Below are 6,516 nucleotides of genomic sequence, written 5' to 3' on the forward strand. Positions count from 1 at the left end.
TAGAAAACCGGTGGGGAAGAAAAGGGGAAAAATGGGCGCGATTTTGAGGGAAGAGTATTTCCATTGGTTCAAAACGAACCGGTGGGAAAATATTAATCCCACCGGTTTTGAACCGGTGTCTTTGTTAAAAAAAAAAAACCGCGCTCATATGAATAGGCCAAAACCCTAGCCTATCATGCATCGCCTCCCTCCTCCTCCTGTCTTCTCTCTCTCTCTCTCTCTCTCTCTTCTTTCTCCTCTGCTTCTCTCTCCTTAACTAGCTAGATCTCTATGCTTCTCTCTCATTATCAACAACCATCATTGTCGCCGCCCTTCTCTCATCTGCTTCTCTCTCGTTCTCTCATTAGGGCTCAGTTGCAAAATCGAAAATCTCCCCTAAAAACATAAAACTCTGACGAAAGCTCAACAATGGCGGACGGAGGCGACATGGAAATCTCTCTTGACAAACTCCCTATCAAACGCCTCGAAATCATCAAAGAATTCAGCGCCAAACGCTTCTCATCGTACATTATCTCTCCTCCATCTTTACAATAGCTTAATTTGACCTAATTTTTCTGTAATTTTTGTTGATTTTGATTTTAAATTATGGAATATTTTTAGCGACATCGAATACGAAGAGAAATCGGGAACTTGATTCGGACTTCGCTTGGGCGTTGGAGAGAGATGCGAAGAAGCAGAAGAAGACGAAGGAATCATCAACGCCCTCCACATTGCAAGGGGTGATTGAGAATTTTAGATTTGCTCATCAAGAGCTCTCTGTTATCATTGATCTAATTAACACTGTAACCTCCTTTTTCTACGAATTACACTAATTTTATTTAATTATTTACTTTTTTTTTTTCTGGTTGTTATGCTGTATAATCATGCCTAGAAGTAGTATATATGTATATAGCTTTGGTACCATTAATTATTGTTGCGTTTTGTGGTTGTTTTCAAGTATTAATTGTACTCTAATGTTCACAAATTTGCTGCTCTAATTGCTGTAGTTGTTCAGTGGGTTTACAGCCTCATTTGGTCTTGATTTAGTTTGTTTATGTGCCTAATATGGTATAGCATCATGTTAGATATATCCCTAAGTTAAAATATCATGTTTTGGGTAAGTTTCGATATGATTATGAGCCTAAACCTAAGCAAAAGTGCAGCTGTCAGGCTAATTAGTGAACTGTGGGAATTGAGTGGTTTTAACTGATTTATTTCATAATTTTTATGCCTAATCTTGTGCCTATCATGACCTATTATGTTTTTAGAGTATGTATGTAAAGGGTTAAGGTTGATTATGAATTTAAGGTTGGTTGTAAGCAATTTTGTTATGCAATATGCTGCTGTAATCTTACTAGGTTCTGCTATATTTAAGCATGTTAAATTCATGAATTTAAGCCATAATTCTAAGCACTAGGTGTCACAACCCATAATTTGGTTTTATTTTTGAAGTATAATCATTCAATTTTTAATTGCAAGTGTTCAAGATGCACGATGTAAGTATTGTAGAATGAGGATCCAATTTGAGCTTTAATATCAGTTTTTAATTTTTAATTTTTTTTTTTTAAGCCTAAAAGTAAATTTCCCTGCTTTCCTCGAGCTTGTTCATTGTCATTGCATCTTATTCACAGTTGAGCTCTTATTCACAGTTGAGTAATTTTATAAGATTATAATTGGAGCTAGTTTGCTAATATTTTTTTGAGGGACTATGCCATCTCTTTTGCATTATTACCCCAAAATTAACATTTTTAGTTCTTGATAAGCTACTGAGTATTCTTTCATTGACTTAAAAAAACGTATGGAAATTCATATGCAAGTATTGGCGGATACTTTGTTATATCATAGTTGATTTTGGCTTTCAAATAACTGTGTTATTACCTTAATTTTGATTAAGGTGAATTATTTGGCATTTAAGTACGTGTGAGTTATATTAGCACTTTGTTAGAACCTTTTTACCGTTTGATTCTGGCATTTAAGAGAGTTGTAGAGAGATATATTGCATGCTCTTCGTTGCTATTGCTCAGCCTGATTACTTGTTTGTTTGCTTGGACAGCCAGGTTGGTTCTTGCTTTGGGGGCTAAACCAAAGCTCGACATGGTACCAAGGGCTGTAGAATATGCTCTGCCATTTTCCACTTTTGAGGATACATGTGTAAGTATTTGAGGTATTAAATTGATTGCTTTATTTGTTAGGTATTTGTGCTTACCTTGATGTTGGCGTGGGGCATTACCCATATATATTTGACTCTTTGACTATATGACTACTTACAGTGGATTGGGTTGATTGTAAGGAAAGCAAAACACAAAATTCCAGTTACTATTGACACTTAATTCTAGTTGAAATTTACAATGTAGAGAAAAATAATTATAAATTACTCTGTGGATTCTCTTGTTACATCAGATATTGTAATTGAACAAGAAACGATCTATCATTGAAATGAGTTCATCTGGAGAATCTAGACTTGGAGGATAATTATTGTGTCTTGTCTTTCCTGATATGTTTTGTTTAACCTTCATTACTTGCCTAGAATTATGATATCCTTGCTTATTTGGTTAATTATCAGTTGTGTAGATTAATCTCTTGCCTACAACATATTTCTATTTTTGCTCTTTTCTCATTGTATTACTTGGCTATTACTCTCTTGTCTGCTTCCATCTCTTATATGTCCTGTAATTTGGATGTCTGCTTCCATCTCTTATACTAAATATGCAATCCTTGTAAATAGAAGCCATATTTTATTTGTTTTATAATCTGCATAAATTTGTTTGTTTCTTGAGGTTGGGTTGTCTCACAAGGTTCTCTATGGAATGCATGTATGTTTTTCCTGTGCTGGTAAATTTTTCACCATGTATATTTTCAATTCTAATATGTTGCTCTTATAAAGTTCCCATAACACTCATATTGATGGTACTTGGCCTGTGGACATTTTAAAATCATGTAATATGATCACTTCTGGTTTGTGTGCTTAAAGTTGTGCGTTTTCACCTTGCTCCACTTTCTTGCTCTCTACATGTTGTAGAACTACAGGAAAAATTAGGAGACTGCGATTGAGAAGATAAAGGAGCCTATTTTTGATGAGATAACTCATGCCTTAATCGGACGCTATGGGTTGAATTTCACCTGACAAGATATATCTTCTCTCCGGTTTTAATGCAAGTAGGTGTTTGTTCATGTGAAATCATAATTTATTAGATGTATAGTAGATATCTCTTCTTCTTCTTCTTCTTCTTCTTCTTCTTCTTCTTCTTCTTCTTCTTCTTCTTTTTTTACTTTTTTTTTCTCTATTTGTGTGACAACTTGCTTTTGTTATGGCATGAAGCATCATTTCTAGACATAACTAATCAAGCTTGTGGTCCCTTTGTTGCATGCATCATTGCTAGACTAGACATGGACTTGTAGTTCTCCCTTTGTTGCATTCATCCTTATATTTTTTCATTTTCTATGGTTGTTTTCTTGTGAATGATGCATTGGATATTAGAACTATAAGAGGCATTAGATGTAGGTGGCCTGGCAAGGCTGCAACTACTACTGCCCTGCCGATGTTGCTGCTGCAGGTGGCCTAGCAAGGAACTTTGATCCTCTTGTATTAAAAAATTGTCTTATTCTATTTCTTAAGATTCGCGTTTTTAAATTATATAATCTTAATTTTCTCAATTTCTATTGCTTTCTTGATTTGCAGGTTCCGGAATTTCATCTAAGAAGTTCAATTTGTTTTACTAAGATATGGGGCTGCTTCTGTGCTGGTGTTCTGCTTCTGTGCTGCTCCTTATGTGTTGCTGTTCTGCACTTCTGCTACTGTGTAGCTGCATATGTTTGTAACCTTGTAATTTATTTTAATTTTTTAGACAAAAATTGTAATATTACAGCATTTTTTTTATGAAAATATGTAAGTTTATATGTATGTTAGTGTTTATTTATCAATTAAAGTGAAAAAAATGCAAAAAAAAAAAAACAATTTTTTTAGCCATTATTGCCATCGGTTTTGAACAGGAACCGGTGCCAATAACCCCTTTAAAAAAACCCGGGAATGGTTATTGCCACCGGTTACTTGTTTTTGCCACCGGTTTTGAACCGATGGATTTTTAGAGGAGTATTGCCACCCCCCAAATGCCCAACGGTTCAAAACCGGTGGCACAGGGGGGTTTTGAACCGGTGGCCTTTTGTGTTTTTCTACTAGTGCAAAAACCCTATCCTTCATGATTTTAACGAGTCTAAGTTAATTTCCGTGGAGATCTTTGATCTTGGGAAATTTGCGACTATGAGCAATTACTATTCTTAACGAGGTTCTTGATCGAAATCCGGATGTGCTCAATCAATCAACACGATTATCATCAGGCTGATCGTAACTACAATCAGGTCGACTCTAGTTGATTTGCTAAACCATTTGCGTCATTTTGCTTCAAATCTTTTGTACCTGCATTTATATTTTGGACTATAGGACTTCTCTCATCTTTTTTAGGGTTAACCTAAGGCTTAGTGTTGCTTTATTCATTGCATAATATTTAATGTGCTTTTAACACATAAAACTTGTTATGACTCGACTCAAAGTGTTTTGACATGCATGGCTTGACATGACTCAAGGTATAAAATTGACTTAATGTGATTGACAGACTCGAGTTCGACTCTACTCAATGTGACTCATGTGCGCAGAGTGTCGACTTATGAATCAATGTGTACGTGACTTATGTGTGCATTTGACTCGAAAGCACAAAAAAAAAAAAAACAAATTTTCTGTCATTTTTGTGGAGGGTACCAACTTTCTCCCGAAAAAGAAAGATGAGAAGAGAGAGGAGTAGAGTGTTTACGATGCATGTCGAATGAGCTTTAACAAATGTATGGATAAATGTCGTATCTTAGGGTGTGTAACATCCTAGGCTATCTCCATGGTTGATTTTGGATGAAAGTATTTAGGTAACTTAGGCACGGAGGCTAAGCACTTCATACATCGTGATGCAATGATGACAAGGTATGCTTCCACGTTATGTTAAGATTTCAAGACAAAAGGCTCCTAAGGGAAGTATCATTTGGGCATGTATTTGTGACGTGTGTGAAAGTGATACTAAAGTTAGGCTGCAAAGAATAACAGTATGGAAAAATATTATTTCAAGAAGAGTCAAATGATGGTGATTCTAAGGCTAGGTAAGCTAACGATATAGAGATCAAGCTCCTAAGTCTAGCTCTAAATGGATAGAGATGATCATTGGAAATTCCTTGATACGATCAATGATGAATGTAAATATGAATGCATTTTTATTACGGCCGCACCCCAATGTGAGGTTGCCTACTTATCCGTTAGGAATCGGGCCGAACGTAGCTCTAGCCGAACCTCGCACAAGTGTTTGTATACCTCAAAGAGGTCTTTTAAGGGTTGTAACGTGGTTAGGATAAAGGTTGAAGAAGAAGGGGATAAAGGCTCAAGACCCTAGATAAGCCCCTAAGGTGTGCAACCTTGCTTTTGAATCTTTGTATTTGTATGCTTGACTTTTTTTTCTCACTGTTTATTTTTTGTTCTCTCTTTTGTTTATATTTTTGCTATCTCTCTTTGTTGGCTTTTGCATTATTTTGATAAGTGTGGGCAATTCCGATAATACGGTCTATCACTCACTTGACATTCATGTTTCTCAGGCGCGGTACCGAGCACTTGATAAGAGACGCAATCTAAGACGTGTTCTTATCAAAGACATGTTCATATCAATGACATTGGAACACTTAACCTTTTGCACACTTTTATCATTTTTGCTTATTTTATTTTTTTTGAAATTACTCAACCTTTTGTTCTTTGAAAATTGCATAAATTGCACACCATCCCGTCCCAACATTAGATAGATGTGGGTTGAAAAAAGAAAGGTTTAGCATTAGAAGAGGCTCAAAGTGGTTTATCAAGAAAGGATTGTATCTTTTGAAGCGTGAAAGGTAATATGATATGACTACAAAGGGTGCCTTTAATCATAAGTATACTTTGTGCTTAGTTCGACATGGATTTTTTTTTTTATGCAATGCAATGCAATAATTATATGCAAGAAAAGAAATACTCATTTAATTAAAAGGTAAAAAGGAAAAACCTACAAAATAAGATCTAAGAAAATAAGGTGCCTATGCTAGACTTATTGGGGAAAGGAATAAAAAAAAGAGGTCACAAAATCTTGTCGTTGAAGCTCGCCTCATGTCTTGCACTCTTATTATCACTAGGTTTTCTTGCTAGCTGGAGGTATGGGAAGCTTGTTATAATCGATCAAGTATTGGATGACCTCTTTTAGCTTCCAACAGCTCTCAGTAGTATGACCCCCACCTTGATGGTACTTGCAATGTGCTTCTGGGTTCCAACTAGGCAATTTCTTCTCAGGTGCGGGATCTTGAATAGGTCAAATGGGAGTAATGAGTCCCTTGGCATAGAGTCGATCGAAGGCAGTATCGTAGCTCATCCCAATAGGAGTGAAATCTTTTCTTAGTTGCTTTTTAGATCCTTGATTATCCATGGCTAATACTTCATTGAGATTAAAGGTACTAACACAGTTACTAGAGTAAGCATTTTCGGAT

The 6,516-nt window shown here is 35.8% G+C and overlaps 1 long non-coding RNA gene across 2 annotated transcripts; it reads left to right on the plus strand.

Moving 5' to 3' along the window:
* The first annotated feature begins 319 nt into the window (after positions 1-319).
* On the plus strand, positions 320-3,236 carry LOC145615127 (uncharacterized). Of its 2 annotated transcripts, none has more exons than XR_014107236.1 (3): positions 320-782; positions 2,037-2,130; positions 2,999-3,236. It is a non-coding gene; the product is annotated as an uncharacterized LOC145615127 (long non-coding RNA). The 2 variants fall into 2 exon arrangements; XR_014107235.1 differs by having other exon boundaries at positions 2,033-2,130; positions 2,999-3,235.
* Positions 3,237-6,516: the final 3,280 nt, after the last annotated feature.

Source organism: Chenopodium album, chromosome 3 (genome assembly GCF_948465745.1).
Source record: "Chenopodium album chromosome 3, dcCheAlbu1.1, whole genome shotgun sequence".
Taxonomy (NCBI): Eukaryota; Viridiplantae; Streptophyta; class Magnoliopsida; order Caryophyllales; family Amaranthaceae; genus Chenopodium; species Chenopodium album.